The sequence below is a fragment of the Onychomys torridus genome, chromosome 17 (assembly GCF_903995425.1).
Source record: "Onychomys torridus chromosome 17, mOncTor1.1, whole genome shotgun sequence".
Classification (NCBI taxonomy): domain Eukaryota; kingdom Metazoa; phylum Chordata; class Mammalia; order Rodentia; family Cricetidae; genus Onychomys; species Onychomys torridus.
Genome location: NC_050459.1, coordinates 37014852 through 37025868, shown reverse-complemented (window position 1 = coordinate 37025868; position 11017 = coordinate 37014852). Strand labels below are relative to the sequence as shown.

At 39.7% G+C, this 11017-nt stretch overlaps 1 pseudogene; it reads right to left on the bottom strand.

Moving 5' to 3' along the window:
• Window positions 1–2447: 2447 nt before the first annotated feature.
• Window positions 2448–3045, bottom strand: LOC118597743 (annotated as a pseudogene).
• Between the last annotated feature and the right edge of the window lie 7972 nt (window positions 3046–11017).

Below are 11017 nucleotides of genomic sequence, written 5' to 3'. Positions count from 1 at the left end.
CTATTGCCATCCTATTTATTCAGAGGCATTCCATCTCTCCTAGCATCAAAAGTCATGGATCTGGACTTGCAACTGTCTATCCAATTATTCCAAATAAATACTTGTTTTTAGAAAGGCATGATTGTCTGTGGGAAGCAGAACACCAGCAGCTAGAAGCCCCTGTCTTATTTTCAAAAGGTAGGAAGTATGGTAAAAATAATCTCTAGAGATTTTCTTATTTGTTTTCAATGTTCATGAGTGTTTCATCTGTTATGTTTGTCTTTGTACTGTGTGTGCAATGCTTGAAGAAGACATAAAAGGATATCGAGTCCCCTGGGTCTGGAGTTACAGATGGTTGTAAGCTGCCTTGTGGGTGCTGAGAATCTTCCTCTGGAAGAGCAGCTAGTGCTCTTAAGTACTCAGCCATCTCCCTAGCACCTTGTAAAGATTTTAAGTTTATTTGTTCTGTTTCTTCAAATAAAAGAACAATTTATAGAACATTCTACCTTTGTTCCTACTAAAATATTGAGATTATATACAGATAGTATATTACTTCTGTCATACCACGGATATCATTATATAAATTATAAGAACTGAACAATCCAAGACACTTTGTTTATGAACAGTCACTTTGAGTGACAAGCCACAGAACCACATGGCAATCTTTACCACTTTGGGAAGATGGTAGTAGATACATGGCTGTTTTCTGTATTTACAAATAAGTATAAAAAGGCTCTGAGTGGACCCTGGCGCTATAGAAGAAGAAATGGGGCACTATTCAGATTTCCATAATTAGAAATTATTGTAAAGGAAAATGTAAAAAATAATCATTTAAGTGTCAGTGAATGGCCCCTAGGAGACACGTGCACTGATATGCAGGAGGTTGTGCACCTGCTATTGAGGGTCTCTGTTTCCAGTGAATGTAAAATCATCCTTGAAGCCACAATTATGTAAAGCCCTCTGATGAACTCCTCCTGAGTTTTCTATGGCTGGTCACCCCTGCTGATTTTACATTGTCGTTTCTCAAGCTTGTCTCCTCTACACCTTTACTTCAGCTCCACTTTTTCTGCTTTCCATGATAGAATGAATGGGCAGAGAAATACAGTGTGCATGAAAGACAAAGACATGCATTCAACTGCTTCAAAAGAAGTTATTTCTAAAAGAAGTAGTGCCATTTGTGCACACACAGGTACACACACACACACACACACACACACACACACACACATGCACGCACGCACGCACATAATCCTCAGTAAGATGAGCATCAACAGGTTCTTATTTCAAAATTAATAAACCTGTACACACAGAGATACCTTCTTAAACACAAACACATGTGACAGAACTTACTTCAGGAAAACTACCAAATGCAACGCCAACCACAGGATTTCATGTCTTGTACACTTTTTCCTTGTTAAATGCAGGCCCAAGATTAGATTGGGGTGATTATGAAAAATTTCTAGGTGCAAAACAACAGTAGCTGGTAGCTATAGGTGGCATCACTTCACTGAATTGGCTCAACTCTGACAGACTCTCAAGTGTGGACTCAGTACAAACATCACGTGGGAACAGAAATGCTCTCTGTGGTTTCCGAGAGGCATAAGCCATTCCTTTCCAGTGCAAGTGTGTCCTGAGAGTAAACTGCAGAACCTCAGCAGTGACATAAACAGTGCCTGTGTGGAATGTGGATACCCAGCATATGAGGAGAGGTGCCCACACAAGTCATCATAGACGCTGCTCAGTGATTATTATTGCCTAGTAACAGCTTTCAGCCTTAGTCCATCCTTTCTATTACAAGACCACACAAGGAAGAGATTTCACCTATAAACAGTCGACTCTGAGTGCATTTCAGATCAGCATGCCACACCAGGGAGAGTCATAAATAATGCATGCAATGATGCTCCAAAATGAACGGCCACATTATGCATAGTTTACCAAAGGTTCGTTTATGCTTGTTCACAACTGGGTGCTGTTACACATAGACATCTGTGTAAATATTCACCAAGACTGGGCTTTCCATGGCTCTGTTATGATGCTGTACAGTCACTGAAAACCAGAAGATGGCTGTATGGTTTATACACAGGCACATGTAGACTCTGAAGACAATTCGTTTAGCACAGATTTCATGCATTTAGAATTAATGCAGATTCTGGCCGTTTTCTTTCTAATGCTGTTTAAATGGTTCAATTGACTTGATGGGACAACATGGCTTATAAGTATATGCTAGTGTTTGGGGCCTCACTAAGGCTTGATAGCTCCATCACAGTTGCATGCCAATATTAAGTAGTGACTTCCTGGAGAGAAAAGCTTTCGTATATTCTCACAGAAGCCAGATCATGAAAGAGAATTAAAGATGGCGGAAAGTCACAGTTCCTGAATCAAACTCGTTTTCTATCTTTCTTTTTTGTTATTTAAGTCTTATTTTATCCTAGTAGCTGATCCACATGAGGCCACAACCAGGCCACAAATCATAGACATGAGGGAAGCTTTTTTTCTTGGTCTCCTTCTTGGACAGTGTTGATGATCTCCTCCTTAGCCTGAAGATGCTGCTCTCAGCGCTTTCATGCTTCCTAGGTCTCAGATCTGCAAGCTTCAACCCGGTCAGCCAGGAGCTTCTTGTGGGCTTTGTCTGCCTTCAGCTTGTGGATGTGCTTCATGAGAACCTGCTTGTCTTTGAAGACATTCCCTTTGACCTTTGAGTACAGGATATAATACATATGGTGGTCGACCTCCTTAGATTCATGCTGTCTTCTGAGAGGTTGGCGCAGGATCCACATCCTTCTCATCCAGGTCTTCTTCTCAAGCATTCAAGCATTGGCAGTACCCTTCCACTTCCCGATGCCCATACATGCCTTCCCTTCCATCAAGTCAAAGTGTTTTTCCGGCATTGAGCCCCAGAATGGACAGTCACAGGCTTCCAATGATCAGCCCATCCTTCATCAGCTTCCGGATCTGCTGATAGCTGGCACTGGCAATTCCATTGGTCTCATTGGGGTCCAATCAGACCTTTTTACCACAACGCCAGATGCTACATGCAAGTCTCATCTGCAGCCTGAGCATACGCATGGCTGCGGACACAACAGCGAAAGGAAAAAGCTTAATCAAATTGGTTTTCAAGAGACTCCAACTTTGTTCAACTTAGCAAATGACAACAAGCAATTTTCATTTCAATTCACAGGAATGCTTGGTCATCCCTGTACCAGAAAAAGGATAATCTTAATCTTGTTCTGGGAAGACTGTTGCCTTTACTACATACCCACTGCAGTCTCTGCAGTCTCTACCTATCACTCGGTTTTCCTCTCTGCTTTTCCGATATATTATACCTCCAAAAGTATAATCATATGGCTACAGCTAGAACAATCATTGTGTATGTTCCACAATGGTCCACACATTGGAAGATTGTTTCCTAGTGTTACAAGGGCAGGAGTGGCAGGTCCTCTTAGGGGCAGGACCTGGTGAGGTCTTTAGCCATCAGGAGGCACTGTCACTTAAAGGGATTACCGTAGTCCCCATTAGTTGCCATGAGAACGTTGCTATAAGTGCCCCTTTCCCCTGTCTATGACATCCTATCTTTCCATGTCAGCTTTCTTTCTGTCATGTACCTCTCACTATGACTTGGCAATGGTGACCCTCACCAGAGCCAAGACTTCTTAAAAAGTGGAGCTTATTTATGACCTCCTTTCTTTCTAAGTTATTCTGCCTCAGAGCATTTTGTTGTATTAGTAGAAAAATGGTTAATGCATGTAATTATATCCAACAATCTTTACCCTTTATTTTATTTTGTTCGTTAAGAATGACTATTTTACAAACCAAAATTATTCACTTTGTAAAATGCTGGAAGACTGTTTCCAGATGGGTCTGATGACCTGGGATGGATGTGTGAAGTTGGCACAACGTAGAAACTGTGACAACCTGTTTCAAGCAAGTGGCCCCGGGTAACCTAGGCTGTTTTTTTATTGATATAGTTTCAATGGTTTGCATAACAGTTTTACAATCAGATTTGTTCCTGAAGTTTCTAAAAATGGTTACAACCATGACCAGTTTGTGCCTTTGCCTCTCTCCCCTTCTGTCCCCCAACTTTCCCACCGGTAACCAATGCCTACTTGATTCATAGCTCTAATGTTAGAAGCAGAAGCAGTGTCGCAAGCCCCAGAGGAAGTTTTCTAACCAGGCACACCTACAGGTAGGAGAGTGTGTCCAGTTGGCAGCATTTGCAGTTACAGCATCATGCGGGGTGAGGGACAGTTTTGTCTCTAGTGGTTAAAGTTTACATCTGGTAGGGGCTGAGCTTCACCATCGACTCACCAGCCAAAGCCGGATCAGTTCATTCTACTTTCTGCACTACTTTATCTCCGCAGGGGATATGCCAGGTTTTTCCTTTTATGCTATAAGCAACATAACTTGGAAACTTACTCTTAATAGTTGGCACTGTTTATTATCCCTAGTTCTCGCATCCTTCTCCTCGCAACTTCTTAGGACATTGGCACAGCTATGAAAGAACTGTGGGTCTCCATGATTCTACATTATGCCCTGTCTCAAGACTGTTCCCATTAACTCCTGATATCATCTGTCCATTAGTGTTTCTCCAAGACTCTTGTGGTTAAAATCATTTTCTCCAGAAGAGATACACAAATTTGTAATATTAAACTTCATGAATTATTCTGACTCTTCCAGTCTAGTTACAGGGTGCGTTGGAGGGGCAACATCCTGTTCTTAGAGAGCCTGAATTCATAGTCACACTTAAAACATCAAAGGCTTTAGGGGCTGAATCAGGTCCACTGTATATTTTTAACAACATCCCCTCAGGCTCACTTAGAGGAGAGTCTTCAGGGAGAAGTTTTCCTTTTCTAATAGCTATTTTGTCTGTGACTGAGGAAGTGAAATGAAAGGCAGCCAGCAACATGGCCTGTGTAGCAAAAGGAAGGAGAACAGGTAGCACGTATGCTCCCGGGGTCTTGCCCAGAACTATGCAGCAAACTGTCCACAGACTTTGCCAAATGGGTCTCTCTAGGGCTTTGCCACAAGGAGAGCTTGTCACGCATTCTCAGGACGTGTCCCCTGAAGATGTCACATGGCTCCTGCCAATAAAAGATATAAGAACAGTGTCAAATTCAAATGGAAGTAGATTTCATATTTAAATTTTAAATTAGGATGAACAGTGGTGGCGCACACCTTTAATCCCAGCACTCAGGAGGCAGGGGCAGATGGACCTCTGTAAGGTCGGGGCCAGCTTGGTTTAGAGTGAGTTCCAGGACAGGCCCCAAAGCTACACAGAGAAAACCCATCTCAAAAAAACAAAAATCAAAATTACAAATTATGCTCATGATGATTTGATGTTTCACAGGCAAGAATCATGTTTATGTTACTTTCCCTGCCTGTATCTCTCTCCTCTTACAAGACGTACTGTACCAGGAACTCCATCAACCCTGGGTGAGTAGATAAATAAACATCATAGAAGTAGCTTCCCGTGAGAAGGAAAATTAAACTATGGCATGCGCATGACCCAAAACGACTATATGGAAAGAAAATAATTGCTTTCATTACACTGCTTCCGTCTCAGGAGGCCACATGATATTCACATCCCAGGAAGTCACATGATATTCGCATCCCAGGAAATCACATGAAAATTACAGTAACGAAAAGGAAAGTTTGTGCTTTCAGGATTAAAGACCGTACTCCTGTTTCTGGCTAAGTTCATGGCCAAGACAGTGGGTGTCTGAGGTAGATTCAGTGTTGGAGGTTTAAATTGAAGCTGAAACTTGACGTCGTCATTTAGGAAATACTAACCTTTACTGGCTCATGTATGAGCAGGGGGAAAAAAAGTTCTCCAAATTCAGTCCCACCTTAGGAGATCTAATCTTATTTTCCATTTGATTAGCTTAGGAAGTATTTAATTAAGCACTTACTAGATTCAGGCTTCAATTAGAAACTGTGTAATATCCAAATAAATGCCATTAGTATTCATTACTGTTCTATGAGAAAATAGGCAGAACAGACAAATATTAAAGTTAATAACAGGACAATATGTTGTATATAAATATGATTGAGTCAATAAAGTAATATTGTAGGCGTCTACAGCTACAAGAACCACTCCAATTGTTAGAGTCTTCCTCAAATGCACAGGGGTGGGAGTTGGGAGGGGGGGTAGTTGGGGGAGTGGAATGCAGCTTCAAAGAAAGATTGAATTAGCATGACAAAGAAGAGGTGATAATTATAATAGTAGGCGGAATACATTTGAACATGAGGAGAACCACTGAGTCAGGAGTGGCCAAAACATGTTCAATGAAAAACATAGATAGATGAGCCTCACCGAGCGAGAGCAAGACTGTTTCCATGGTGTGGGACAGGTGAGAGGCAAATTACAGTTATAGCCAGCAAGCAGAGAGCCTTGAGTGACATCAGGCTGTTAAGATCATTTTGAGAGTGGTGGTTGATGATGTCCGTGTTGAATCATTTTAGGACCATTTATCTAATGTGTTCTAGCATGCCAGATACATTTAGGGTGAGGTCTATGAGAGTCGGGAAGCCCATTAAGGAGTTCTTAGGATAAATCAAGCATAGGACACTAAGAGGCGCCACTACAGAGGCACCCACAAAACTAGAAAAGACAGGATGAGCAAGAACATCAGTCAATTCAAAGGAGAGATCAGTGGCCCCTTTTAGCTGGCAGGATCTAATGTTTTTGCACAGGTAGTCACTAGGAAAGGAAGGAAAGAATGTTTATATTGGACCAAGCAACCTCGAAAATGTCACCTACACAAAGTCTACTCCTGTGCTTAAATCAAATGCATCCCCTTCTCCCCTCTGCCTAGCTGCTCTAGTTCAGATTTTTCAATATTTAGGGAAACTGGATGGCTGTCCCATGCCATTCACTATGTCTTTGGGCTCCTGGGATAGTGACTTCCACAAGGGTTTCAGTGCATCTTCTTTGATACTATGTTAATTCTTTCTTTGTAAAAAATCTTTCTTTCTTAATTAAATTTTATCAAGTTAAATAGTAACTGGCATAAAATACAGACCTATAATTAAGGGTTAGAAGTCTAAATAAACCTACTGTTTTCACGAGACCTCTGAAATTTTTTATACTCAAAAGATCCATGGGAGCCTGTTGCTACTCTGTCTTCAAAAATGTTGATCCTCTGTTAGGGAATTTGAAGCTGAATGCACTGATAGTGAATTATCATGTCAAAAATAAAGCAAGGAGCTCTGGGAACCCTGGCAAATGTGCACCACTACTAAATCCATAATTAAAATCTCTATTCTAAAAGCTACAATGCAGCTAAACATTTCCTCTCTGCGCAGAGGAACAATTCAATGGCATCTTTGTGCTACTTGTGAATACTAGACAAAGTCACTTTCTACTTTTGGTTTTGCTCTCTGGACCTATGGAGAAAGTTTCCACAGAAATTGCTTTGTGCTCAGCAGAAATGCAAACCTGTTCATTGCAGTGACTGGAAACACTGAGGGTCAGAGTGGGGGAAAGCACTTGCTATGTCCATTTTCGTAGATGAGAAATTTCTTCTGGGCTCAGCATTTATGCATTAGCTTCTTCTTTTGGGGGTGTATTTAATTTACCAGCAGCCTATTCTTGATTATTTTGGACTTGGTAAACAATCATTTGTGGAGAGTCGTTTGGATTCAAAATATAGCAGTAAGGGCTTTGGGAAAGAGATGCTTTTTAAAAAAGAATAATTATGTACAGAGAAATCAATGTAAAATCCTGAAATAGCAACCAATGTACTAACTTTGATACTGCATTTGTACAGATATAAACAAACCCTCCTAGGTCTCAAGAAGAAACAGAAATGATCTATAAAACATGCAACTCAGCAAAGCAGAACATTACCGAAATGCCATTGCATGGACGTCAATATAAAAACAGAAATACAATCAACAATGAGGAAAGGTCAAAAGAAAAATAAATAAGAGTCTAAAGATTCAGGACACATTCTAAAGCATGAGGACAAAATTATTCTGAAAATTTCTTCTCTAACTGCAAAATTACACATTTTATCAAATTTTGAAATTCAGATAATAAGGATGGAATACCTCATGGCAATATTTTAAAACTACTGTTAGGTAACATAATGATAAACATGCATTTTCTTAAACACATAATAAATGAATGGCTGAGACATTTGGTGTCTTCTTTATGTTGACTGGCCCCAGATTGCTCAGCTTTTCATGTAGATCTGTATCTTATTATCCATTCATAGTTCTCAGTGTTCACCACTAAGTGTAACATACTGAAAACCAGAGCACAAGAGAAATTTGTGTTAAGTCAATTACGTGAACTTTTGAGGAACATTCAGTCAATAGGCTCTTTTATGAGAAACTGCAGGAGCTGTTATGAGTTTTCTATTAGTTTACGTCAATTTCATTACATTGTGTTCAACATCTGCTACTTCACTGACACTGTGATTGATAATAAATTGACTAATAGAGCATGTTTTTATATATGTTCCCATATTCTTTGAAATCTCTTGCTTCCAGCTTATATCACCTCTGAAAAGTGTAACTGCTGAAAGATCGAATGCCAAGTTGCTAGTGCACTACCATGGCACTTCTAATATTCAGCACTATGCTTTAAAATATTTCATTTGGGGGGCTGGAGAGATGGCTCAGAGGTTAAGAGCACCGACTGCTCTTCAAGAGGTCTTGAGTTCAATTCCCAGCACCCACATGGTGGCTCACAACCATCTGTAATAAGATCTGGCGCCCTCTTCTGTACACATAATAAATAAATAAATAATAAAACAATGTTTAAAAATATTTCATTTTTCATATTAGAACTATTTTAATTTTAAAAGAAACAGTGCGATGTCAAAGTATTGTGTTTCACTATCAATTCTTCTTTGTCTTTATTGGAGCTCAAGATCTATATAACAAATTCAACTTTGAACTGAAAAACTTATGTCCTTTTCTCCTTGGTACACTGCAGTAACAGACATTAGCCTTGATAATTAATTAATACTTTAAATCATCAAAATAAATCCCTGAGGAATCATGGTTGGTTCCACCTGTGTCTGAGACAACACTGTGCTCTAGAAGGCTGGTTGGTCAGAAGTTGCAGGTTAACAAGAAAAGCAAGAAAGTTGCATAATTTCTGTACCTGTGATGTCCCCTGGTTTACAAAACATAAACAGCTAAGATTTTAAGGAAAATATTGTTCCAATCTTTACTTTGAATTGTACTACATATGTATTGGGCAGTGTAACAAGCTATTGAGTTTCAGAGCAAATGTCCCTGATTAGAGATCCCCAGTGTCAGGCACTTCCTTATAGGTGTGCACACTAAACATGCTTTTAATATATGTCTTGTAGGGAGGGTAGAATATATCGTTATAAAAGTCCTTGAGAAGTTGAACATAAAACCCTATGATGAGGTGTTGTATAAAACAAATTCCTCCCCTAATAAATTCCTTGATAAACTGTAGTTTTTATGTAAAGCAATGTCTTATGGGTGGCACTTGAAAGAGAAATATGTTTTATAGAAACAACCTCTTTAGATTAAAAAAAAATACAGATCCTTACCATTAAAAAAACAAAACAAAACAAACAAAAAAAACACTTCTGGTGATGACTCTTCAAAATGACAGTCTATGCCATTTTTTTTAACATATCCAGAGGTTAAGCTATTAATTTTCTTGTTAACTGTGGTGACTTGAAAGAAAATGCCCCCTAAAAGGAGTAGCACTATTAGGAAGCGTGGCCTTGTTGGAGGAAGTGTATAACTGTAGGGGGCAAGCTTTGAGGTTCTACATATGTTCAAGATCCTGCCCAGCGTCTCAGACCACTTCCTGTTGCCTCTGCAAGATGTAGCGCTCTCAGCTCCTCTCGAGCACCTTGTCTGCCTATACACGACATGTCCCACTATGATGATATTGGACTAAACCTCTGAAACTGTAAGTCACTCTGTTAAGTCACTCTGTTAAACACTTTCTTTTATAAGAGTTGTCATAGCCCTGGTATCTCTTCACAGCATAGAAACCCTAACTAAGACAGTTACATTTTCTATTTAACCCAGAATATAAGTATCTTACAATTCCAGATAATTTGTGGTGTGTCTTACTAACAACCCACACCTCTAATTCTTCCATGGCTTTTGATCTTAGTAAGTGGAGAAAGTATATGCCTCTGCCCTGGTATCAACTATCCCAGTAAACAAATAAGCAAATACTCCCTTACACAACTGTAATGTTAACTCAAAAGGCACTCCTGTGAATGCCTCCAGAGGAAGCTGTCCACATCAAAGAATGGATGTCTAGCTGGCAAGTACCCAGTGTACTTATTAAGAATTCAATATATGTCTAAGAAGAATGGCTTTGGAATTTTTAAGAGACTGCATTTAATTTGTAGGTTGCTTTTAGTAGGGTGGCCATTTCCACAAAATTAACTCTTCTAACCTGTAAGCATGAGAGGTGTTTCTATCTTCTAGCATCTTCCTATCTTAAAGTTCTCATTGTGGTACTCTTTCATTTCCTTGATTAGCTTTATTCTCAGGGTGTGTGTGTGTGTGTGTGTGTGTGTGTGTGTGTGTGTGTGTGGTAACTGTGTACCCATCCATGTCTGTATATAAGTATGACTCTGTGTGTGTGTTCATCTATTGTGAATGGCCCATTTTCCCTGATTTTTTAACCACATAGAAAGACCCTAATGCCAAAATACCATTTACTTTGGGTTTAGCACACAGAGAAATGAATCTCAAACCAAGCAGGAACTCTCCCTGAAGCTGGCTAGATTTCATAGTACCTAAATGTGCTCTGCAGGCTGTGAGCTGGGGAGAACAGGGCAGGACATCAATGGTCTTACTGAATTCTTGACCCTGCATGCTATAAGACCAACCTGTTAAGCACGATATATTTGTTGGTTCAATAGTGGTATTAGTAACTGCATTCTGAGTGGAATTGTGGTTTGTTCTACAGAAAGGAATCTCATATCTGATCATTGTAATTCTGCTCAAAAGCCCATAGATGAGGAGGTCATAGGTACTAGAGTATAGAGTACTATTAATATTTTGCTCACTAATGCTGCTGTCA